This window comes from Dendrobates tinctorius, unplaced genomic scaffold (genome assembly GCF_039654945.1).
Source record: "Dendrobates tinctorius isolate UK_male_01 unplaced genomic scaffold, ASM3965494v1 ptg000071l, whole genome shotgun sequence".
NCBI classification, from domain to species: domain Eukaryota; kingdom Metazoa; phylum Chordata; class Amphibia; order Anura; family Dendrobatidae; genus Dendrobates; species Dendrobates tinctorius.
This window is the reverse complement of record NW_027361739.1, coordinates 2,172,842-2,200,366: the sequence shown is the minus strand read 5'-3', so window position 1 is coordinate 2,200,366 and position 27,525 is coordinate 2,172,842. Positions and strand designations below refer to the sequence as shown.

At 42.9% G+C, this 27,525-nt stretch overlaps 1 protein-coding gene across 6 annotated transcripts in view; it reads left to right on the top strand.

The window, feature by feature from the left end:
* Window positions 1–27,525, top strand: part of TANC2 (tetratricopeptide repeat, ankyrin repeat and coiled-coil containing 2) — a 621,767-nt gene that overhangs the window by 477,180 nt on the left and 117,062 nt on the right. The window contains exon 1 of one of the 6 annotated variants that reach the window (XM_073582324.1): window positions 15,638–16,189. The exons of the other annotated variants lie outside the window; for them this stretch is intronic. The gene's annotated coding sequence lies outside the window, so the exon portion shown is untranslated. Of the gene's footprint in view, window positions 1–15,637; window positions 16,190–27,525 lie in introns of those variants that run through there. 6 annotated transcript variants of the gene reach the window in all.

The following is a 27,525-nucleotide window of genomic DNA, read 5'->3' as shown; positions in this document are numbered from 1 at the left end:
CTCTGTCTGCAGATCAGTGCATCCAGATTCACATAGCAGGATGGGCGGTCCTATTCTTACACTGCAAAAAGTACATTTCCCATTAACACTTGCTTCTCGTCAGTGCTACAGACCCCTTACCTGTTAGGTTGAATAATAAGAAATGTTCACTAGTTGCCTGCTCCTGGACCAATGGATATTGATCAGTGCGCACTAAAGAAATCACACCAGAGACAATCGTATGTAACCCTCTTTGATCAATCTATGGCACAGCTCCAAGAGACTTTATTAATCCAAACATATGTTTATATATTCCCTGTGAGGGGGCTCGGTTAGCTCTAAAATTGGGAGTGATCAGATGTATTCCATTGGTTATTGGGTTGGGCAATGAGCTAGTCCGTGGTTGGATCCATGAGGTCACCAGGCTGGGTTGGTCCATGAGGTCATCAGAGTGGGCGTCATCGTTGGCGGATCCATGAGGTCATCCGGGTGGGCGTCATTTTGGATACCAGCACATGGAGCACATGGTGTGTGGTAAAACAGGAAATGGCAGCTGAAATATTACACTTTATGGGTAGTTCCTCTCAATCTCTTATGCATTGAGGTTAATTAAGTATTTGTTCTTAAGGCTCACCTCAACATACACATTCGTGTGCTCCGGACTAGCCCCACCTCTCTGATTTATCATCAAGCTAACCGAAGTGCTTCTGTGCACTCTCTGCTCATGGACAGTGCCCTGCCTGATCAATTTTATCTTCTGTCAACTCTGGCAGTATAGCTGTAGTGTGTTTTTATATTATTGCCGGCTGGTTTCTAACAGAGCTAAACACTCCTGCACTTCCTGTCAATGGAGCTTGTAATTACTAGGCAGGATTATCTTCTGCCCTGTGCACCAATGGAGCAGAATTTTAAGTTTCATATCACTAATCTATCAGCAGTACAGTAGGCAACAAACACAGCTCAGCTCTATTGTGAAGCAGTGCAGGAGAGTTGAGCTCTGCTACAAACTAGCTAACAATTATGTAAAATCGCATAAGCATCTATACTGATGTAGATGGCAGAAGATAAAATCGTCAGGCAGAATGCTGTTCAGGATCAGACAGTGCACTGAAGTATTGAGTATATTTTCTATGTAGGATATACTATATGTCAGAAGGGTGAACAGTGCTATATTGGCATGAAGCCAAGTGAGAGACCGCACTGAGCATAATTAATGAAGAGAATTGGAAATACAGCAAGAAAGTCCCAATGGAAACTAGCTTGTGAATAGAACCTGGAGGAGCATCTATTGAGGGATGATATGTGCAAAATGGGGAAGATTTAAAAATTAATTATTTTGACCCAAATGAATAAATGTATGTGTACAATATTATAAGGACACATTGTGATTTGGGGAATAACTCTTTAATCCTATCATGGCAATTTAGTTCTGCTTTATCTCCAGATTAATGTCCCTGGCTATAGTGGATCTCCACACAGGAACTCGGAGAGAACAGTTTGGGGAGAAAGGAGGGGGAGAGAGAAGCAAAAATAGTACAGGAGTGGGCGGAGGGAGGAGAGCGTTTTATAAGCAAGAGGTGGGGTCCCTGCGACATTGATCAATGCGGAGTCACAGTTCTGGTAAATGCTGTCTTACATCAGGGGTTTCGCTTCAGGTGCAGCTGAACTAGAACACTCAACAGTCTCATCCCTTGCTTTCCAATGAGTTGATATTTGTATTAACTCCATATACATTTGTAAGGCGGTTTCCTATATCTATCTATACAGGTGTGAGCATACTGCACAGGGGATCCTGATAGTAAAGGGTTTAAATACGCCTTCCTGGTTAAAGGGATTTGTGAGCCCCGAAATACAGTACATAAGTCAGCAGTAAATGGCAAACTATATAACATATTAATATGGTCCTGTTAGGCTTGTTGCCTGTATCGTGAAGTAGTCATTCCACCCGGGTCCTGGTGGCTTCATTTCTAGTCCTGTGCTTGATACAGGATAGTGATTCCTTTTGTAGCCATATGACATAAGCAGTGCGTGAAGGTGGCTGGATGGCTGCTTATTTCCATAGCTAAGTCAGCCCCCTTCACAATAAGCAGCCTGCCCCCTTCATGCGCAGCACAGATGATATGATGACACAGGACATGCCCTTCTCTGTTGAGCATTGGGTCAAAAGACCAAAAAAGATGCCTGACGATAGGGGTTCATTTGAATTATATTGATAAGTTATATGACTAATTATTTAAAGTTGAAATTTATTTTCTGTCTGAAAACCCCTTTTATAGAGGGAGGGCAGCCGATGGGGGACCGGGCAGACCCATATCCTTAACTCACCTGTTTTGCTTTTATCTTCTTGTACCAAGAATGGACCAAGGTTGATATCCTTTTAATTCCAATTGTTTGCTCATCAGTTGAACAGTTAAGGTGGTCACGTCTGATACAGATGTTGTCCCACTCTTGTCGTAGTTATATTCTTTACTAACTGGTTCTTGCCATTCATGGTTTGCTAAGCATTTGGTGATGGTCAAAGCGTTACTGAAATCTATATCTCAACCCTTGAAATATTCCTTTTGTGTTAGTTGAGGACCCCAGTTTCCGTTTCCTTCTCAGGTGTCCCATTGTGTCCCTGCAGTCAGTCACCTTCTCATCCCCAAGCCGATTTTCCATTGTTTTCATTGAGATTTTATCATTGATTACAAGAGAATACATTCCGTTAGGTGCCGCTAATTACACTAACTGCAGGGTAATTAAAAACGAGCTGGTTGTAAATTTCTTTTGATGTAATTACCGTGATGTATACAGTGACTTTAGCTTCTTCGTACTTAGGAATTCTTAATTAAGTTGGCGTCCCTATGGGAAGCTGAATTCCAGCGGTCACAGACAGCTCCGTGATGTGCTTTGTCTCACTCATTTGGCCTTTCAATAATTGATTGTCATAAATAAGTCCGGGATAGGCGTGACAACGTCTACTACCCATTCTTGACTCTTTGTTTAGTCCTTGCTTACCAGCGTTGGTTGCAACTCCTCCTTTCTTGGATTGGGGCATCAAGATAACTCAAAGCCCCGTTATTTAATAGACGTAACACAGTTTAATGCTCATATACTATTATCGACATCAGGTTGTTACACTGGATAGTTATGAGTAGAGAAAGTTGAAGAGTAACTACACTTTTCTTCATAAAGCAACATCAGATGTGAAGATGAAAAAAAAATGTAACCTTGTTGGCTTCTTTCTCCACTCATCAGTAACTTTTTGTCTCCTGCAGTGACCATTCTCTGTCAAAATCTACTCAAATCTGTCTACAAATCTGTCTGCAGCGCTGGGTCAAATTACATTTGCTGCCTATAAAATTCTGTGACGAGAGGAAGGAAAAAGAAAAGGGAACTAGAGGGCAGAAAAAACCCAGATAGGAAGGAGAAGCTGCTGAGGCTTCTAGTGCAGGGGCAAAATGATAAAAAAACAACCCAGGACACAAGTCATGTATTGGACAGAAATACTGGCATGCTTCATGGGAACACATATGAAAAATGCAGTGACATTTTAACCTCTGCCTGTACAGCCCCATACCGTCTCCCAATGCTTAGAGGGCAGAAACTAAAGGGGAAATCTCCCGCAGAACTTGTTACATCCCTTTATCGGAACATATACATCTGTGATACCTAGGAGACATCATATAAGTTAGATTGTTGGGGAATCTCACTGAATTGGCAAATTTGGCCAACTTTTTTTTCTAATACATGTAGCAGTCTTGGAGGTGAGCCATCACATTATATTGCTAAAATTCAAGCCCCAGCTCTCTTTTCCCTATATATCCTCTGTCATGGGATAGTTGGGAGGCCAGCATACACTTTAGATGGTCAGTATTTGTCTCTGAAATTGGTGCATTTGGACAATTTTTTTCTTATGTTTATGGGGGCTTTAAAGTGAATATGTTATCAGAAAATGACCTACTATTAAAAACCCAGATGTCATGTTAAGTGTTTTTTAAACAGTTTTGGATTTTTAAAAACGTTTTTTTCTTATCACGATATGTATTAAGACAAATAAAAATAGAAATTTTGCTATGTGCTCAGGCCATTTGTGCTAAACTCGTACTTCCTGTTCTTTCAGGAAATTTACTTGCACATTAGCAGACTGGTACCCTATTCTAGGGGTCCCCAACCACCGGTCCGCGGCCCAGGACCGGGCCGTTGGGGTTCTTTTGCCGGTCCGCGGAGCTGCTGCAGACCAGCAGTAAACACTGACAGTGTGCTCTGCGGCGGCTCAGAGCACACTGCAGGTGCCTGCCCTGGCTGTTGATTATCACCGGGGCGAGTCGCGCGTAGAGGCATGCAGCGCTCATCACATGTGAACACTGCAACGCATGTGTGGCTGCGTGCAGGCGGGAACACGCTGACATTGTTGTGGCTGCGCTGTCTGTGGGCAGGGAGCAAGCCCTCTGCTTTCCCACCCGTTGCCATAGTAACACTGCAGCCGTGGCCCGACTGAAGCAGCAGGGAATGAAGAGAGGTATTTTTTTTTGTATATATGTATATGTGTGTGTATGTTTGTATCTGTGTATGTATCTGTGCATGTATGTGTATGAATGTGTGTGTGTATACTGTATGTGTATGCATGTGTGTATGTTTGTATCTGTGTATGTGTGTGTGTATATCTGTGCATGTATGTGTGTATCTATGTATGTGTGTATGTATGCGTTTATGTGTGTTTATCTGTGTATGTGTATCTGTGCACGTATGTATGTGTATCTGTGTGTTTATCTGTGTATGTGTATCTGTGTGTGTATATATATGTGTGTGTGTGTGTGTGTGTGTGTATGTATATATATATATAATATATATATATATATATATATATATATATATATATATATATATAATATGCCCCACCTCCACCCCGCTGGGCCATGGAAGAATGGTCTTGCTGGAAGCCGGTCCCTGGTGCGAAGTTGCCCTATTCCATTATATTGGAGTATCTAATGAGCGTGTGCGTGTCATTGTGAATGGAGGGGGACCTATGACATCATTTTTGCAAATGGTAGATCCTTTGTTGTCTATTGTTTTATACAGAAGTCGTTCGTTTTAATTTTTAAAAAAAATCTATGTAATACTCAGACTGTCATGTCTCTGTCGGGTGTCCCAGGACCAAGTTCTCCTTCACTGTCCTTAATGCAAGGAACACCCCACCTCGTCCTGTTCCCCAGATTACTTCTGATAGAGAAGCACCCTGCCTTAGCTCCTGAATCCGCTCTGTCTGTACCCTTCCACCACTCAGGGAAGAGGGAAGTAGTAGTGTACCATAATACACCAATCAGACTAACAAGGTAATACGAACATGGGTAATGAAAAATACCAATAATACAAATATACACACATAAACAATAGAGGTAAACATCAGGGAGTGGAGGATGGGGTTAAGCCAAAGTAGTAGAAGAAGGGAATTATCACACACTCAAAACCTAGCAACAGTCACAGATAATCCACCAAATGCCTTCTCCAATAATAACCACTAACAACCTCCAGCCATGCAGCATAAGCTAACTCTGACAATGAGTGCTAGCAGGGCCTGGATTATATAAGAGATGGGAGTGGCTAACAGTGCACAGCTGAGAGCCTTAACACAGGAACGCTTCCAGGAGCTCTCAACTGAGCAATATAACCAATATAACCCCTGCACTGCTAAAATAAACCTGCACCATTTAGAATCACTTCACCTTCTTATTAATCACTGCAGGAGTAGGAGATATTGAAAGTCGCGGTCTTCTGGCTCCTCTCTGTGACACAGACCTTTTTATAAATAAGGGGTCATTTTCTGATAAAACTTTCCCTTTAATATGTCTGGCATTTGTTTTTTTCTTTAAATCCAAGAAAAATCAAGCGGACATACAGTCTGTATTGCCACATATGCATTGCCACGTAATCGTTGGGATATACGACACAGAAATTTGTAAGGAAGGGCACAGGTACATACACACTAGATTGTCATCCATACCCACTGATTTTGGCCGACAAACTATATTTATACGGGAGCGTATATTCTGATGGCAGGAGAATGGAGGATCAGTCATGCTGCAAGATATGACTTTTAAAATCAAAGATGACATCATGTAACCACTACCCTTAATTAAAGTAATAGTAATGTGAAGTCATCAGCTACTAAACATTCAGCTTTGGAAAATGTATCTGAAGGAACTAAGAACTGGAGATTTATGGGGTGATGTAATGGGGTAGGGATTTTTCGGACTTATCAGTAGCAATTTCATTGAAGAACATCACATTTAGCCTCTTCCCAACTTGAAATGCTGATAATCGTGAAAACTCACAGGAAATAGGTAATATTTTAGTGTCCCTTTAAGTGATCTACTTTGCTTTGACATAAGGTCTGGGCTGTTCTATGGCAATAGACCCAAATTTCCTTTGGGATTATGAGACCATGTTCACATGACCTGCAAATATTGTCATCAGATGAGTGACCATCAAGGTCACCCAGCAGATCCCGGGGGCTTTATCCTTGTAGCATCATTTACACCTTTAACCTATCTCTTCTTTACAGGTCAATGCAATGTCTCCCTTTTTACCAGTAGCTTTAGGTTGAGGACAGGTTGGTAGTTGCGTTCTTCCATTGGCTAGAAGAATCCAAAAGAGTGCCTATTCCTATGATCATTTTCTTGTCACATGTGTCTGACACCACCTCATACATGACGTAACGTAGGTGAGGTGCCCACATAGATTAGAATGAAACTGATGAAAATAAGCTGTTTCTGCATTGGGATCGTTTGTCGGGTGAAATATAACGATCATATGAATACATCTTTTGACCCAGAATGATCTTTCCTTGACATAAAAGCCCCAGAAAAATAGTTTTTCCAAGCAATTTTTACATGTATGACCCAGTTGAACAACTGTAACTGCTAATATGGACTGAAATGTCTGGGTGCATCAGCGAAACAATTGTTCTTCAGGTGCTCGTTTATTTAACCATCCACCTACTTCTGTCTATTGTGTATGGTCCTCTTATTGGATTTGCCAGGAAGTTAAAACCTACTGAGCTATTTGTGGGATGTCTCCCCAATATGAGATCGAAGGGGTCCAACACCTACTGATCAGCTGATCTCTGCTCCTTCACATTTTTCTTTCTTTGGTCTAAAAGGACAAGTTCTTTAATGGAAGCTGGTTCAGGAAATGCTTTTTTGAGGCATCTTTTGTAGCGGAACCACTCCGAAGACTTCAGAATACAAGTTAAATTGCGCATTCTCTAAGTCTATCTGGAGGAAGTGACCATATCCACATGGTCCACCTGAGGGTCGCTGGGATCCTTTATAATGACTAGAGTCCGGTGAAGAAAGCTCGCACCGCAGTCCAACTGCATCAATCGGCGAATGACTTGGCCAGGATCAAGGGTCGCAGCACAACGTATCGAGGACCTCCACTTTATTAACACTCGTTTACTGGTTTACCGTCAGTGGGCGAAAGCCTCTCTCATCTCCTGCTGAATAATTTACTAAGTGCAGTGTTACAGCAAAATGAGACCCGGAAGGTTTGTGACCTCAGAGAACTGAGGAGCGTGGCAGCGTGCAGTGAATCGTGCGCACTGAGGTGTTAATCAGCTCTCCCTCCATTGCTGTTGGATTATTTGTCTTCTGTCACCCCCTCACCCACACCCTTCTCATAATCTACTGGCGCAAGAGTGCTTTCTATTGCGTGAGGCTTTCTTTCTCATGTATGGCGGTGCTCTCCGATTGTTCCCTGTCAATTGTATTCTGCTTTCATTTCCTTTGAGCATATTTTATACAATAATTTATGTAATCAAGATGATGGCACTGCACCGCTATAAGCCTGCTTGGAGGAAGCGTTCATGCATCATCGCATGTTTATTAAGTCATTGCTTTTGTGTCTTACAACCTTTTTAGTATTAGATTCTATAGTTTGCGGAGACAAAAAAAAATGTAAAGGCTTATTGTACTTTAAAGGGAACCTGTCTCGAGATTTTAAATCCCCCATCTGAAAGCAGCATAATGTAGGGGAAGACACCCTGATTCCAAAGATGTATCACTTATTGGGCTGCTTGCTATTATTTTGATAGATTCATTGTTTTATCTCGTGCATATCTAGCAGTTCTCTGAATGCTGAGCCCTGTATAACCCCCATCCACACCACTGATTGGCAAATTCCTGTGTACGCTGTGCTTCCAATCAGTGGCGGGGGCAGGCTTATGCAGAGCTCATGAATATGCTTGACTACCTGGCAGCAGGTTTACTAGTCCTCTAATGATAATCTTCCACTGATGAAACAGAGATTTTATGACAACTACACTAAGCGGCCCAGTAGATGATACATCACTGGAATCTGGGTCTTTGCCCCTACATTATGCTGCTCTCAGATTAGGTCTCAAAAGCATGGTGATATATTTTGTTTAAAGGGATCCAAATGGTTCAGAAAGTGCCTGGATATCCCATTCTACTCTTCCCTCCATGGAAGATTGCTATAAGCTGCACTGCTATCAGACCCAACTGTGCTGGTTGCTCCTTTTATTAGAAGGAAGAGAATGAATCTACTGAATGGAGCGTCACCTGCCAGTAACAGCAAATAGTGGAGAAACCAGATCTTGCGGAAATTGGTTCAACAATAAAGTAGAATTGTAGCTTGGTGTACAGCAGTGCGGATGATAGTCAGGTCTAGTCTATAGTCGTATTAGTCTGTTTGTACCACAATGACAATCCCAGAACAAGCACCAATGTAAATTATATTTTTATGACTGCATGAGAATCTATAGATTTTAGGTACACTGCCCCTTTAAGTGCATTTGCCACCAGCACACAGTTGTCATTTCGTGGTTTGTACAAGTATTTGACAATGCTTGGCTAAGGAGTGTGAATAGAATTACTAATAACAAGAATAAATACAAATCCTCAACATTTACTAATGTAGATAATTAGAATTTAGGAAATTAGGATAGTAGAATTTGTTAAATAGGACTCGTGTTTTGCCATAGGTATGTATTTTTTTTTAAATGGTGCAAATGCCGCCGTTCTCTTGAATACGGCATTTTTTCTTTTGTTCTTCCGCCTCTCTGTTCATGAAATATCATCCACTGTTCACCATATGTAAATCTAGGAGGTTTTTTTCTAAGTGGGCGTTGTTTTCAACTGTACTCTATGGGAGTCTTCTTGAAGATCACGCCCAGTTGGCTTAAGCAAAAAAAAAAGCTATATATATATATATATCTACGGTGTGTATATATATGTGTAAGAGGGGAACATTATCTCAAGAACAATGAGGACAGGAGAAAAAAGTAAATCACACAATTTAAATCTGATAGAAAAATTGACATATTTAGGGTAAATAGTAGGTGCTCCTTAAAAATAGGCCCTGATGTAAAGCAGCAGCTCCACTTCAGGTTTGGGGTTGACACAGTAGAGAGCTTTCTGGGAACGGACATAACCAGTGCTGTGTGCAAAGGAGACTGGCTGACTGGTTCACTCCAGTAGCTAAGCCAGCACCTTTCAAGTCACTAAGCCAGCCCCTTCAATTTCATGGTTGATGCAAAGACAGAAGAGGTTGGGCATAGAAGTGAAACTGAGCTAATCAGCTATCCTCCTGTGTCAAACACAAGCCAGAGCTGGAAGTGCTGGGACTCTAGGTCGGCACTGATATCTTCACATTATAGGAACTTTTCTTAATAAATGCAAACTAGCTTGGCCTGTGCGACATTTTCGCACATTGGTCATCGGGGGCGCAGGCAATTTCAGAAAAAGCAAGCTGGTCAAATGTAAATGTATTTCATGAGCTGATGAACACAGACAGGTATTTATATATGTAGCTTGGTAATTCAATAAATTGGTTTGATAAGTAGAGGCCAAAAAATGTCTTCTGGTTGAGGTGCCACCTGCAGGTCTTTGTGTCTTTCTGCAGATTTATGAAAATGAATGTTTAACCCCTTCCCGACCAATGACGCCACATAGGCGTCATGAAAACTGGTGCCAATCTGACCAGTGGCGCCTATGTGGCGTCATGACTTTAAAGCCCCCCTGCGGGTCGGGTGACCGGGGTCACTAAAAGGTCACCCGACCCACAGATACAGGGGGCTTTGTTCATCACCACAGGGGGCATGGCTTCGCCCCCACATGGCTACGATCGCTCTGATTGGCTGTTAAAAATGAAACAGCCAGTCACAGGGCGATAGTAATATTTCATCAATGAAAATTGCTGAAATATTACAATCCAGCCATGGGCGATGCTGCAGTAGCATCAGACATGGCTTGAGACCGTGATCACCCCCCCGACTCACGGGGCCGATCGGCCGCCGATACCGACTGACGGCGGCAATGTGCCGCCGCCGTCAATCATCAGCTCCCCTCCCCCTTCTCTAGGCTCCCGCCACCTTCCACCCCCCCCCTCACCCCCCCGTACCTCCGATGTCCCTCTCCGGCTCCCGGTTTCCTGCGTCATGGGCGCCGCCATCTTGGAAAATGGCGGGCTCATGCGCAGTGCGCCCACCGGCTGCAGATTCATTCATTCATTTTGATCACTGTGATTAAACTCTCACAGTGATCAAAATAGAATAAAAAGCAAATAAACTCCCCGTTCATCACCCCCATCACAAATAATAAAATAAAGAAATTATTTTTGTTTTTCCATTAGGGTTAGGGTTGGAAATGGGGCTAGGGTTAGGGTTGGAATTGGGGTTAGGGTTGGAATTAGGGTTAGGGTTGGAATTAGGGTTTGGGTGGAATTAGGGTTAGAGTGGAATTAGAGTTAGGGTTGGAATTAGGGTTAGGGATAGGGTTAGGGAAGGCTGTGCGGGACGCCGGAAGGTAAGAATAACAATATTTTTTATTTTAAATTCTATTTTTTACAGGGATATGGTACCCAAAGCCCGGAGGACAGTCTCCTCTCCTCCGGGCCGTGGGTACCATCCGCAAATGTTCTGCTTACTTTCCGCATGGTGTGCACAGCCACATGCGGGAAGTAAGCTGAACAATGCATTCCTATGGGTGCGGGATCGCCGCGATTCCGCAAAATTAATGAGCATGCTGCGGTTTTTACCGCAAAGCGATTGCGCCGTGGTAAAAACCGCAGCATTAGCACAGCATTGCGGAATCCCATAGGAATGCATGGGATGCTTATTTTTCACGTTTTCACGGCAAAATCGCGCGGTTAAAACTGCCGCGGAAACGCAAAAAAAAGCCACATTTGAACTCAGCCTAAGGGTTGGAGTTAGAATTGAGGGGTTTCCACTGTTTAGGCACATCAGGGGGTCTCCAAACGCGACATGGTGCAACCATTGATTCCAGCCAATTTTGCGTTCAAAAAGTCAAACGGTGCTCCCTCCCTTCCAAGCCCCGACGTGTGCCCAAACAGTGGTTTACCCCAACAGCATGGGGTATCAACAACTTTGATGGTCTAATTTCTCCTGTAACCCTTGGGAAAATAAAAAATTGGGGGCTTAAAAATTTGTGGTAAAAAAAATGATTTTTTTCATTTTCACGTCTCTGCGTTATAAACTTCTGTGACGCACTTGGGGGTTCAAAGTGCTCACCAGACATCTAGATAAGTTCCTTGGAAGGTCTAGTTTCCTAAATGGGGTCACTTGTTGGGGTTTCTACTGTTTAGGCACATCAGGGGCTCTGCAAACGTAACGACGACCGCAGACCTTTCCATCAAAGTCTGCATTTCAAAACGTCACTACTTCCATTCTGAGCCCTTACGTGCGCCCAAACAATGGTTCCCCCCCACATATGGGGTATCAGCGAACTCAGGACAAACTGAACGACAACTTTTGGGGTCCAATTTCTCCTGTTACCCTTGTGAAAATAAAAATTTGCGAGCTAAAAAATCATTTTTTGAGGAAAAAAAGATTTTTTATTTTCACAGCTTTGCGTTATAAACTTCTGTGAAGCACTTTGGGGTTCAAAGTGCTCACCACACATCTAGATAAGTTCCTTGGGGGGGTCTAGTTTCCAAAATGGGGTCACTTGTGGGGGGGGTCCACAGTTTAGGCACACCAGGGGCTCTGCAAATGTAACATGACGCCCGCAGACCATTCCTTCAAGGTCAGCATTTCATAATGTCACTACTTCCTTTCCGAGCCCCGACTTGTGCCCAAACAGTGGTCCCCACCCACATATGGGTTACCAGCGTACTCAGGACAAACTGGACAACAACTTTTGGGGTCCAATTTATCCTGTTACCCTTGTGAAAAAAAAATTGTGGGCTAAAAATCATTTTTTTTTTTTTTTAGGGAAAAAAAATGATTTTTTATTTTCACTGCTCTGCGTTATAAACTTTTGTGAAGCACTTGGGGGTTCAAAGTGCTCACTATGCATCTAGATAAGTTCCTTAGGGGGTCTAGTTTCCAAAATGTGGTCATTTGTGGGGGTGCTCCAATGTTTAGGCACACAGGGGCTCTCCAAACACGACATGGTGTCCGCTAACGATTAGAGGTAATTTTCATTTCAAAAAGTCAAATGGTTCTCCTTCCCTTCTGAGCCCTGCCGTGCGCCCAAACAGTGGTTCCCCCCCACATATGGGGTACCAGCGTACTCAGGACAAACTGGACAACAACTTTTGTGGTCCAATTTCTCCTGTTACCCTTGTGAAAATAAAAAATAGCATGCTAAAAAATCATTTTTGAGGAAAAAAAATAATTTTTTATTTTCACTGCTCTGCGTTATAAATTTCTGTGAAACACCAGGTGGTTCAAAGTGCTCACCACACATCTAGATAAGTTCCATAAGGGGTATAGTTTCCAAAATGGTGTCACTTGTGGGGGGTTTTCACTGTTTAGGCACACAGGGGCTCTCCAAACGTGACATGGCGTCTGATAACGATTGGAGCTAATTTTCCATTCAAAAAGTCAAATAGCGCTCCTACCCTTCCGGACCCTGCCGTGCGCCCGAACAGTGGTTTATGCCACATATGAGGTATCGGTGTACTCAGGAGAAATTGCCCAACAAATTTTAGGATCCATTTTATCCTGTTGCCTATGTGAAAATGAAAAAACTGAGGCTAAAAGAAAATTTTTGTGAAGAAAAAGTCCTTTTTTTTACTGATCAATTTGTGAAGTACCTGGGGGTTCGAACTGATCACTATGCATGTAGATAAGTTCCTTGGGGGGTCTAGTTTCCAAAATGGGGTCACTTGTGGGGGAGCTCCAAAGTTTAGGCACACAGTGGCTCTCGAAACGTGACATGGCAACCGCTAAATATTCCAGCATGTTTTCCATTCAAAAAGTCAAATGGCGCTCCTTCCCTTCTGAGCCCTGCTGTGCACCCAAACAGTGGTTTATGACCACATATGAGGTATCAGTGTACTCAGGAGAAATTGCCCAACAAATTTTAGGATCCATTTTATCCTGTTGCCCATGTGAAAATGAAAAAATTGATGCTAAAAGAAAATTTTTGTTGGAAAAATTACAATGTCCATTTTTTCTTTCCACGTTGCTTTAGTTCCTGTGAAACACCTGAAGGGTTAATAATCTTCTTGAATGTAGTTGAGTAGCTTGATGGGTGCAGTTTTTAGAATGGTGTCACTTTTAGGTATTTTCTGCCATATAGACCCCTCAAAGTGACTTCAAATGTGAGGTGGTCCCTAAAAAAAAATGGTTTTGTAAATTTTGTTGTAAAAATGAGAAATCACTGGTCATCTTTTAACCCTTATAACTTCCTAACAAAAAAAAAAAATTGTTTCCAAAATTGTGCTGATGTAAAGTAGAAATGTGGAAGATATTATTTATTAACTATTTTGTGTCACATAACTCTCTGGTTTAACAATAAAAATTCAAAATTTGAAAATTGCGAAATTTTTGCCAAATTTCTGATTTTTTCACAAATAAACACAGAAATTATCGACCTAAATTTACCACTAACATGAAGCCCAATATGTCAAGAATAAAAAAAAGTCTCAGAATCGCTAGGATCCGTTGAAGCGTTCCTGAGTTATTACCTCATAAAGGGACACTGGTCAGAATTGCAAAAAATGGCCAGGTCATTAAGGTCAAAATAGGCTGGGTCATGATGGGGTTAAACTGTATTTAGAGATAAAATCATGGATCTGTGGTTTGTTTTGCTATTTTCTTGCTGAAGGGGGCAAGTTTACCTTTCAAATGGTGTATCATTTGTGTGTGGGTGCAGTATGAACGGGGATACAAAGGAATCACCAAAAAACAGTGTTTAGAAATAATAGAATAGATTAGTAAGTGGTATATAGTTGCATGTTAAACACAGAAACGTACATACAACTGCATACATAGTAGAAACTTGTCTTAGACCTGAAGAGGCTATTGTATTTACTTTGAAAATCTATGCTCACATGGCTGCAAAATCCCATTTTTAAAATGAGCATTTTTTAAGTCCTACTATAGAAAGAAACAATTCCTTGCATTGCTGGTGTACAATTGATTGAAATCAGGATCAAGTGAAGATATTGACAGTGCAGTTTATTTGCAACACATTTTGAAAGATTGCAACTTCTTCAGGAGACCCTTCTTTGTGGTTCCCCTGAAGAAGTTGTTATTTTCTAATTTATAAGTCCGAGTGTACTTGGCCTCATGCAACCTGACAGCTGCAGCTTGTACTGAGCAGTGTGAGTTTTCAATAGCAGCAGAGAGGAGGGACACTGAGGAGTGGTTAATCAAACTAAGTGAATGGAGATTGAGTTAATCTTTCATCCTTTCTGACTAGGATTTTCACAATAAGGACATTAGAGTCAGGTCTAAGAGCTCTTTTTTTTTAAGTAATATGTGCAGTTTATAATGTGAAAGATCCACTAGGGAAGGACTGTAAATTTGTCATAATGCTGCGTCCTGCTGTAAAGAATGGGCGCTCCTCGGTTGACATTTTAGGGCAGCTTTGTGGTACTGGCTCAGTGTTTTAGAGGAGAGCGGTGCATCCTATGTGATGTCTGCTCTCCCAGTCACATACAATACTCTCTGACTGCTTTTTATCTGGAGTAGAATGAATCCCGTGTATTAAGCAATGCTGTGTTCATACAGTTACTCTCCGGGAGGCCTCTCCGGCCTCCATGTAGGATCTCATTGCAGACGAGCCTCCACATGACATCACTTGGGCTTCCATCATTATCAGTTGGTATTACTGCCCTCGTTACATGCTACCAGTGCATTAGACATTGGAGGGCTGATCTTGGCATAATGGACTATTTTTCTTCCTCCATGGAAACTTGATTACATGGATCTGGCTGCCTAATCCAATGAATGTCCTTCTAAGAGGGTCTGATTGCCTGAGCGCGCCTCGTGGTGTAGATCCACTGTGACGAGTCTCTTTATACTATGCCCACAAGGAAGATCTGACCGTGCAGAGAAATTATTTCATTTAATCCCTTAAACGAAAAAAAAAATGTGATCCAAAGGAGTTGCTACTTGGTTAGGAAGAGGTTAAAATTCCTTCAGCTTCATTATGACGGTGGCGTGGACAGGCTGCTTCTTGCTGTCAGCGGACCACCTGTCGCAGAAATCCCCCCCTCCTTTGGTGCTATCGCTCCCTTCTGATCGCGGCAGGGCCTTGCTAGCACGCTCAGCCATGCTGGGATGTGCGCTCGCTACCCTCAGCTTCACCGTTCTGCAGTCAGTAAATTAAAATTTCCATCCGACATTCACGGAGCGTACATCGGCAGCCTTCTTCTTTTTTTTTTTTTTTCCGTTTTTTTTCTCCTTTTTTATTTTATATATTCTAATTTGTTCCCAGAATCCATGTCACCGCTCCTTATATGGCGCTGATTTTTTCCTCTTTGCGTTTCCATGACAACAAGAGCACTGCACCATTCATTAGCTCAGGACCGAACTGCATCCCTACGCCGCCTTTTGCATCTCTCTCTCCCTCCGTGCTTGTTCTGCACCATCCCACTCCCCTCCTGTGTGCTGCCCTAGGAGGAGGGGAGGAAGGAGGACTGGGGGGGGGGACAGTAATACAAATTTTGATGCCCTCTGCAGCCTCGCTGGAGGAAGAGGAGTGCTAGCTTGTCATATCGTGGAGGAGAAGGTACGGATGTGTCTGCAGATCGAGCATCAGTGCCTGCTCTGCTGGAGACAGGATTGACCCGTGGGAGGTCAGGACACAGCTGGACCGGTGACAACCTATATGTGTGCGTACGGGTGCATAGAAAGGACAGGCGCCACTGCCGCGTCTTCCAAAGTGGCAGGACGGAGCAAGTGATGCTATCCTGTAGCTTGGGATTTTCCAAGATTGCTGTAGCCACTGTCTGTGTAAGTAATTTCTCTAGGTCATGGTGGGGTGGGAGAACCACATGTGATCGGGGAGATGATGGATGTCTTGCCATTTCACGCATGAGTTGTCCCAAGTCGTGGTTTTTCGTACCTTATTCTCGAGCTGCGATAGTCATCATGGCTATAGAAATTTGGTGACTTATTCATGAGATGGTCAGATGTTAGCACAAGGCTTATTGGAGGCCAACGTAAAACTCCGAGCTGCTTCTTAATGACTCCATGCTCTGGCGGACCCCAATGCACCGTTGTGAGGCACGCCGGAGTCCGTCCACCACTTGGCCCTTCTGTGACCAGGTGGCACTGGACCTGTACAAGTGATAGTACCTTGACCGGGATGTTGGTGCCACCTACATGTTAAGGCCGCTACTGATTTACATAGAAATTATTTGCTATTGCTATATATTCTGTCTTGTCATACTGCCGCCTCATTGAAAAAAAAAATGCCTGCATTATTACTGCATTACTGCATGCCTACCCCAGGTTTTCTAGAAGCACATCCGTCTACCCTCGGCTTGTTTGGAAGGCCCCGCAGCCATTTTCTAATCCTTAAAGATTTACTGGGCCAAAGTGATGGAGGTTAAGTATGTTTTTCTTTAACAGATGGCATAGTATTATCTTTTTTTTCATTGCCGGAACTGGACCGTTTCTTTGACCCCTTTTCTGTGTGCTATGCTGCTCTCTTCTGGAGGCAGCCATTTTATTGACCTCTGACCCCTGACCAGTTTCAGATGGAATGTTTAATCTGCAGTTACGATAAAAATCATGCTGCCGTCAATCAGCACAGCCATAAAGGTATATACAGTATGCGCTCTTCACGTTAAGGAAGAAAATGGCTGTCACTGTTTTTGCTTTACATTGTTTTCTTATATGGCGCATGGCATTGGTGTGGCCATCTACCTACAGGGGTGTAACCTGTCCCCTCATTATTGGGAGGCATTCGTCAATCAGATTGATGAGGCACCAAGTGCCTCTGTGATGCCTCACATATTTCTTTTTTTTGTTTACATAGGTATACAATCCTATATACTCGCACAATTAGCCGCTGTGCTCCTTTCCTGACACCGCGCTCCTTAATGCGCCGTAACTGATGGTCTTGAGGCTGAAATTACATTTTATATAGTGATGGATGATTTGATGTTCCTCTCCGGCAGTAATTCACCAGTGAGGTATTGAAGTGCGTGCTGCGCTCCCTTACAATCCATTTCAGCTGAACGATGGCAAGTACAGATAATGTGATAAGCCGACATTGGGGCATGCATATATCATTTGCTTTTATATATTGAATTGGTATTTGTGTGGTGCTTTGGAGGATGTCCATTGTGGTTGCAGTCCGTCTCGATGATCCGACGCTGGCCTGGAATGTTCTTCCATTGTTATCTAGAAGGCTCTAGAAATAATCCCTGTATTGGTGGTTCTGGACGCTGCTTTCCATCGCCTTTATGCACTAGAACAACCAGCTTTCTCTTTACTTCATTAATTCCAATAGCTCATGGCTTCCCCTTGGATTGTTGGTATTGTTACGGAAGTCTCATTCATATAGGGTCTTTAGTCCATTCTGCAGTACCACTTGTGACCAACAGGTGATGCCAAGTCAAATCCTGCAGCTGGCGCCTCGTGCGCACGGTCGTATTACAGGTCTGCATTGTGCGGTGACAATGGAAATCTGCCATTCTTTACCATTATATCCCTTCAATTTCATGGCTCATTCCATAACTCACCATGCTATCCAGGTGTGCCATGCTTCTATGGGAGAATATGCTCATGTACCCGAGGCACACACTGGTCGGTAACACACGAGGCCATAGATCCACGGAAAACCATATCCAACGCAACGTTGTAGGGAGCAATTCTATATTAATATTGGTCTGTGAGTGTATGTTAGTCCTACGGATGCCATTGTAAACGGATGGAAAATAAAGGGTGTAAGGTTTATTGGCATCTTGGCAATGCTGTCCAGACATATACACCTTGTTCCTTGTGTGTAAAGAAATTAATCTTATTATGAAATGTTGCATTTCTGTAGAACACTAGTGCACGATTTTACTTTCTGGACTGTGCTGCACTACATGTCACTTAGGTCTCGCTGAATGCTAAAAGTAGCGCTCCTCTACGAGTCACTTAGGCCTAGCTGACTGCCAAGAGCAGTTCTGCATTACATGTCGTTTAGGCCTAGATGATTGTGGTGGGCAGAGTGGCACTACATATCGCTTAGGCCTAGCTGACTGCAGTAGGCAGAGCAGCACTACATGTCACTTAGGCCTAGCTGACTGCAGTAGGCCGAGCAGCACTACATGTCGTTTAGGCCTAGATGATTGCGGTGGGCAGAGCAGCACTACATGTCACTTAGGCCTAGCTGACTGCAGTGGGCAGAGCAGCACTACATGTCACTTAGTCCTGGCTGACTGCAGTGGGCAGTGCAGCACTACATGTCACTTAGGCCTGGCTGACTGCAGTGGGGAGAGCGGCACTACATGTCACTTAGGCCTAGCTGACTGCAGTTGGCAGAGCAGCACTATATGTCACTTAGGCCTGGCTGACTGCAGTGGGCAGAGCGGCACTACATGTCACTTAGGCCTAGCTGACTGCAGTGGGCAGAGCGGCACTACATGTCACTTAGGCCTAGCTGATTGCAGTGGGCAGAGCGGCACTACATGTCACTTAGGCCTAGCTGATTGCAGTGGGCAGAGTGGCACTACATGTCACTTAGGCCTAGCTGATTGCAGTGGGCAGAGTCGCACTACATGTCACTTAGGCCTAGCTGATTGCAGTGGGCAGAGCAGCACTACATGTCACTTAGGCCTAGCTGATTGCGGTGGGAAGTTCTGCACTACATGTCACTTAGGCCTAGTTTACTGCAGTGGGCAGAGCGACACTACATGTCACTTAGGCCTAGTTGACTGCAGTGGGCAGAGCGACACTACATGTCACTTAGGCCTAGCTGACTGCAGTGGGCAGAGTGGCACTACATGTCACTTAGGCCTAGCTGATTGCAGTGGGCAGAGTGGCACTACATGTCACTTAGGCCTAGCTGATTGTGGTGGGAAGTTCTGCACTACATGTCATTTAGGCCTAGTTTACTGCAGTGGGCAGAACGACACTACATGTCATTTAGGCCTAGCTGACTGTGGTGGGCAGAGCAACACTACATGTCATTTAGGCCTAGCTGACTGTGGTGGGCAGTGCTACAGTATTTTTCCCCACCTGTTTTCCTTTGTACCTGTGTCTTTAATGTAAGAAAATCCTCCAGATCACATACAAAGCAGCTCTCGTTTCCAGTAACCAGTTCAGGCTTTTACAGTGCTCGTAAGATGCGGTCGGATTGATCTTGGCCCATAAACACTTGCTGAATGTTTGTAAAAGTGGTTCATTGATCACTGTGAGATACAAGATACTCAGCGCTGGATTAAAGGTCATGTGGTGTGTATCTATCCAGCCGGTGACACAGATCAGGCCAGACCATTTATATTCATTTATTAGGAGTAAGCCAGGAACTGGGGACGTAAATAGGAGGTAAATTATCCTTAATTCTTATTCAAGGTGATACTTCTTAGGTCTCACTTAATATAATGTCTTCTTCTACATCTGCTGCATTATTGTGTATTCCTGACCTGCATCGGTTTGTCGTTGACCGTCATTAACTATGTATCTTGCCTTAGGCTTGAACATGAATGAGATGGAGATTTATGGGACCTTGTTTTGGTTATTATAGTTGGGATCTTCATGCTGTTCCTCAGGTCACATATTTCATAATGATGATCTACATACATGTATTTACTGTGTAGTGAAAATTCTCATTAGTGGAGGCACGTTCACAGGTTACATGACTAAACCCCTATTTTCTCAGGACTCGGTCACTGGTGTGAACAATATGTATTAAAGCGGAAATTAACAGATAAGATAAAAATAATAATCTAATTTTTTCTGACGATTTTCTTTATTACCACATAGTGTAAATAATATAAGTTGGTTTAAAGGTCCATTTACATTGTACGATTATCGTGAAAGCATGTTCCCATGAATGATCGTTTTACAATATTCATGTAGTTTGTCCAGGCTGTCGATCACCTGACGGTGTTTTGTTGGGAGAATTTTTCTTTTTGTTTTGCTCAAAAGATCATTGTCCTCGGCAGCACATTATCCTGGGTAAACAGGAACGGTGCTGCCGAGATCAATGGCTGCATATACTGAGGAAGCAATCTATTACAGGGGCAGTGCAGAGTATAGCTGATTGTTGTTTTAGAATGACGAAAACTGCAATTGTAAAGGGATTGTATAAATAGTAGATAACCCCTTAAAATGACCAACCATCCGCAAACAAGTAGCTGATTGTCAGTCGTCTAGTGTCGGCAGGTTTATAAACAACCCTTTACGATGGATGTTTTCCAAATGGTTGTTCATGGTTGGTCTTTGAACATTGATATCTTAGATGGTGTAGCCCTGAAAGGACGAAACAATCGGGCAATCTTTTGTAATCTGTGGTACGGTTTGGTCTTTTGGCCCTTTTTCAACTACAGCACTTAATAAGAAAAATGGCAGAACAACATTTCGACAGGTCTCTTCTATTAGTCAGTATCGGCCATGCTCATATGTCGTAAAAAGATGCCCTTTTTCATTTTTTGGGGTGCTTCTGTACAAATATGGGAGCCATTGTGGGGCTGTAGATGCGTCCATACACGAGAATACAGTTGAAAAGTGACAATCTTATTGAGAAGATGACATTTAACCTTGAAAGACTGTTTTTGCTAATTGTTCACAGACTGTGATCATTTTACATGAGGTCTGACATGTTTGAAATTGTGGAGAAGTTTCATCTACCAAACTATATCTTTCTTTAAGATCATCCTTCTTTTGGTGCCATTGGACGCATTGTCGTTTGATGGTTGAACAACCATTGAAGGAGTGAAAAATCCTCTGGTAGGTCAATGCAGCTAGACGCCTTTTAGTCCAGGTTTCCCTTTACAGTAGATCCAATCTGGTGCCTCATGTTTAATGACATCTGGAGGGGAACAATTTGGGGGAAATTTTAACAACCATAGATCGTTCATGGGTGAAAGATCTTTCATCTTTTGGCTGTAAATATCAACCACGGCTGACTTCTATGACTGTTGGTCACTGGTCGGATAAAACAAGTGTTGGTTCTTGAGTTTTACCAGTGGACTATTCTTTAGTCTCATTTCATTTGGTCCAACATGTTTGTTTTTTTGCTAAAACTAGAGACCACCTAACACAAATTTACAGATCTTGAGATGTAGGCCTTTCTAAAATATTCAATTTGTGTTTCAAATTGCATTACAGCTTTTCTCCGTTGACATCCACCCCCTCATTACCTAGCAAGCTCCCTCCTTTGCCATTATCTGTAAATTCAGTAGCTTTCCAGCGAATACAGATTCCGTCATCTCGGGAACATTGAGGCTTGCGTTCTGCTGCTTCACCTGCTGCATCTTGACATAGCAGAATGTGCATCTTGGTGTCCACCTACCATCTGGGGGTTTTCAGTGAGTGTTTAGCTATGCATATGATCCACCGTGAGGTTGACTTGAATGTTTCCAGGATGTGTACATGTATATAATACACACATCTGTATATCCCTTATGATTTGTACGTTGGTTGATCGATCTTGCTCCATGAGATTGGTCGCACTTTGAGCAGTAGACAATTCATTAGTAGCAATAAAGCCACCCATTGTTTAGGCACAGTGACTGATGACAATTCATTCTGTGCCACTCAAGCTCCAAGAAACGCGGCGGATGCATGCAGCCCATGTATAGCCAATATGAATCCTTATAATGTAGATTGCGTCTTTAAACAATAGAGACATCAAACCTCTTGAAAGCTGCGTGTAGAGATTGATCTACGTTACAAACGTCTCTCTTGCGAGCGCTACTCCACATACAGCTCCTTCTTTGTCAATCCACTTTACACCAGCATTTCTGGCTGCTTGCCTTCGGGGGTGACTCGATGTAGGTCAGGGCCAGAGATGTAGGCTTGTGTATTAGGGTAGGGGGGTGGGTGGATGTATAGAGAAGACTGGAGCTGAGATGTAGGTGGAATTATTGATGCAGTAAAAGAAGTGAGTGGGCAGAGATTAGTATAATAGGAGCTGCAGACTGCAGTTGCTTTGTGGACAAGCAAAGCCATGTATGTTAACCTCTGAAGAGTCTAGACTGCAAGCTTCTTGGCCCTACGGCCGGACAGTGCACCTGATACATAAGCGTTAAGTTCAAAAGATCACTGGTCTTGGCAATTACTTAATTATTCCCAGCTGTAATTAGTGTTTTTGACTCCAACAAATGCAATATTAACAATATTGATTTACCAAAAGTCCAAAAATTACAGATTTTCTGCATTCAGTGGGGGTTCCCATCTCAGATATTTGATATAACCACAGAATATGCAATAAATGTCTTGAACGGTTAGTCCCCCACCTATAGGGTGATTTTATACATCCTGAGCTCCCGATCCACCAGATTAGGTAGCCGCCAACTAAATGCGTAAGAGGCCATGCACATATCTTACGGACCTACTATAGTACATAATAATAAAACCAAATAGCCCAGTACCTTACAAACAATGAATGGCAGAGACCTATATGTATGGTCTGCCATAATCAATGGTTCCATTCCATGAGTATATATATATATACGAGAGAAAGAAGCGGAATGACTGAATCCAACAAGTTTTTTTAATATAAAAATATGAAAAGTTTATTATAGTAAATAATTTATAAAGAAACAAACAATAATCATGGTATAGTTACATATAGAATATGACACCAAAAAGCCAGGAGGGGAGATAAAAAGGAGTAATAAAGAACACCATCATCATGAGTTGCCTCTACTAGAACCGCCTTTATGTGGTGCAAGTTAAATATTACTACCTATATAGGATTCCATCATGGCCAAAGTCATGATAGAAATAGTGAGAAGTTCCCACGGCGGGTATCATATAACAAAGAGGAACACAGTAGTGAGGATTCAACAGTACAGAGTTATGTCATAGTGGCAAAGAAATTTCCGAGAACGCTCACCTGATGGTGCCTACTACCCCTGGTTGTGCAAGAAATCTCCAACGCACGTTTCGCGCTCTACAACTAGCGCTTACTCAAGGAGATGCTGCTAATACTGGCAAAGGACCTTTTATAACCATAACACCCGTCACATGTCTGACCATGTGATATGCGTGGACCAATCGCAAGCGGCTATATCGGCGCATGCGCCATGACACCCAGCCAGTCCTCTAACATGGAGGGGGGCGCCCGGCATCGGACGCGCGCTCAGAAAAGCGCTGACGTCACAAATGCTTGTGGGGCACCGCCCCCATGAAGAGAGACGCGGGGACATGCAGCGCATGCGCACAACCGCTAGGAAGTGGTATCGACATGATGACCACAGGTATAGTTATATACAAACGTAAGTAAAGTAATAAAAAGAAACAGGTTATATAATGATTATACCAACATAGTCCCACCCCACACAGAATGCCAGTGGAATTTGAAATATAAACTCTAATATCTAATATAAGTCTCTAAAGACCCCATCTCCAATAGTAGTCTGTTTAATTAACAAATATAATCAGAGAAACACAATAATAACCAGACCTATAGTACATGCCTGAACCATTCCCTGTGCCAACAGCAGTCCGTAAATCTTTGCCTATAGGCTGCTATATAGCTGTCTTGGCGGGAACAAAGTTCTGACCAGCAAATTTAATTTCCTAACTATCAAAATGGCAATTAACCAAGATTAAGTGAAAACTATATTTGACTCCAAAACCCTGTTGAGTCCTTATTTTTCCAGTCATGGAAATTCTAAATGGTGTGAACTCTGTTCCATGCAGCTAAATAATTCCTTTAGTTTTAAGGGAACTGTTGACTTTATTTTCCCACCCTCTTCTGTATTGTTGTTCATCTTTCCCATAGATTTCTCATCACGTCCTCTTAAAAACTGAGCATTGTGTAGAAAATGGGAGTTCCAATCCCTTAGTGCATGTGCTGGATCATAACCCCCTTATGAGTCATCTGGGCGGTGCCATTTCGATGAAGTCATGCAGTCCCACACGGTTCCTGACTTGACTTACCCCGCATTGACCAGGAGACATCATTCCAAGCCAACTCTGGTACATGTTGAGATGAAGCCAGATGCCACTGGGGGTGACTTGGTATAACCTCTCCTACTGCTTTATATATCTGAGCTTTGTGTTACCTCTTGGTGTGGGACAACTGTGATTATAGGGGTTTTTACAGCTTAACAGCTTAAAAACTCAAAGGGGGGCCGATTACCCAAACTTCCATTGATTCCTAGATCATATAGGCTACATGATTTGGTAAAATGTCACAACTGGTTTATATTTTTTTCCTTGTCTTAGAGCCGCTCCTGTACCACGAGTTGCCCCCTATGGATCATGTAATTCATATGTCGTCAGTATTTATGGTAGAAAAACCCATTTAGCTGCTCTCAATCCTGAGCGCTCGGGTTTAAGAGGAATTAAACTTTAATCTTTTCTCTAATATTACCTGGTTAGGCCTCGTCGTGACTGAACCCACCGCTGCTCTATTTCATCTATATCCACATGGCGTACAGATTGATCATCTGACATTTCTACCTTGTCTGGATGATAAAATTCGATGTATCATTATGATACATAACCATGAGGTCATGAACTACGGTGGGGCCACAATTGGACGTAATTATAATGTTTGCTTCTGGACTGTTTTCCAAAGAACTGATTCATTCTCCTAGTTTAAGGTACATAAAGCCTCCTGTTGTGTGGACAGTGCTGCACCTCTGAATTTTCTGTCTCATTGAATGCACTGACCTGTCGCATTACTGTGCACCCCTCGCTCAGTTTCGAAAACACGTACTTGTTCTGTTCTTCAATTTCTTCTGCTGAACAAGCTTTAACAGAATGGTTAAAGTTCCATTGACTTGTATGGACCCCGGGTAAGCATTTCATGATCTGCGGAATTCCAGTAAATAGGGTTAAAAAAAATCACATCTCGTCTATATCTTAAAGGGAGATTGTCACAATCATACTATCCAATGTATAGGAGCAGGAGATGCATATTGATTTGTGGGAAAAGATTCAGGATAAACATACATTTAACTCTATGCTCATTTTAAGATTAGGAGTCCAGTGGGTGGTGTCATCCATTGACTAGGACCGCCCACCGGACTACTCTGCACAAAATGAGCAAAGATTTAATGGAATGTCATACCGAATTGTTTTTGCCACAAACCTATATATCAATCTGTTCAATGAAATGCTGTTGACAGACTTGACAGCATTTTCTTGGTGCCAGGTTCCCTTTAATATAAGTTGTTGGGCTCCTTGTAATACTGCAAGGTTCTGGTCTTGATTGTGTTACGGCAGTCTATAAGGTACTGAAATCGCAAGCTGTTTTTTTTGTGTCCATATACTGTTGAGATTTGCGGTTTTATACTGTGGTTTATACACTTGGCCTTCTTAGTAACAAGTGTCGCTAAGACCCTGTCGATGTGTCCACCACGTTCCAGGCCGCGCGCTTTACAGATGACAGGATGACATGGCCCATGTCCTGTACATGATGCGTGACAAGCCTCATTAAATTGCACCGAGGAAAATGTCTCAATCATCCTCCATTCATCCCATTTGATAGGGTCGGCGAAGCGGAGCTAGGAAACACCGGGCTGTGTGAGGGCCTGGCAGAGGCGGCTGTCATGTCTCGCCTCGATTACGGCTCAGAGACACCCGAGCATCCGATGGGCTGTGAAGATCCAGCTATTACTGCAGAATGGCGCTGGGGGTGAGTCAGTACTCTGCTGGATAATATTGGACTCATTGCCAACTCTCCCTGGAAGACGCCGTTGTCCTTCTATGACCTTTTCCATAGCAACAGGCTGCGATTTGTAATGAAGACCCCCCTCCTCTTCCGATCCGCTCTCCGCTTGGCACTGGAACCTCAGAGCCCCGCGCTCGCTGCAGCTAGACTCGCCCGTCCCCTATTATCACACCTCTGACAATGTGAATTCTGCCACTCTGTGCGTCCTCTCACACACGGAGCCTGTCACATCTTACTGGCACGGGGCACAAATGAGGCACTGAAGCGTTCTGTGGACTCTAATGTCTGAGTTTCTGTAGCTGCATGTCGGCCACATTATATACGGCCCGATAATGATAGTTTATTAGCGGTCGCAGAATTGTTTTTATGCAGTTATGAATTGACGCGTCCTTTAAACCAGCGTTGAACCCACTCGATTATACTCTCATGTCTGTCATTTTAAAGATTTCGCCCCCTTGAATTAACATTTACCCATTCATCAACCCGCAATAATATATTCTGCTATAAGCCATGTACTGGGTATGGAAGGATCTTACAAAGCGGTCAAAATCCCACTTTTTACAAAAATTCTACAAATTGTTTTGTTTTGTTTTTTTCATTTCTTTATTTTATTTATTTATTTTTTTTTTATTTAGAAAAAGTTTTTATGGCTCATGTGGTTTTAAAAAGATCTGTGGCCCCAGTTCATCAAGACTGGTACATCTTTCACCTGCCATGCGAAAGCATAAGAGACGCATGATACTCCAATCTAGGCCTGGGGTCCATTTCTGTTGTATTTTACGCTATTTTTTGTAAACTACCAAGATCTCTGCCGCAGCATTATGTAATGGTCTATTCCCAAAAGAAGTTTAAGGAGGAAATGGATGCCTTACAGGTTATGAGGACTAAATTTTGTGATGAGATGTTGACCAAGAGAACTAGTCTGATTGCTTTGAGCACGTGTACCTTACCCTCCTTTCTTTGACATATCATCTCTATGTAAGTATTAATTTTTCCCTACTAAGGATTAGTCACAGCACCATGCTTTTATGACTAAGGATATTTAGGGTAGGGTCTTAAACCTTAAGGGTGTGTGCACACGCTGCGGATTCTGCTGCGGATCTGCAGCGGTTTTGGTTCTGCGGATTTTTCCGCGCTTTCAAAACCACAGCATGTCAATTCTTTGTGCGGATTCCGCTGCGGTTTAGCACCTGCTCCATGGCAGGTGTCAAACCGCAGGCTAAACCGCAGAAAAACTGCAGACAAACCGCAGGTCTTTTGACCTGCGGTTTATGACAAATCCGCGCGGAAAAATCCGCAGGACAATCCGCAGTGTGTGCACACACCCTAAGTGTTGTTTGTACATCTTTTGCACTTTTTTTCTCTGACAGTTGTGTGTGACATAGTATATTTGTGCTCTGGCACCATTTTCTAGGAGTATTCTGTTTGTTATGATACAGTCCCTTTTCATGTTATTTAAACTTCTTTTAATCTATATTAATAAAATATGTATTTTATG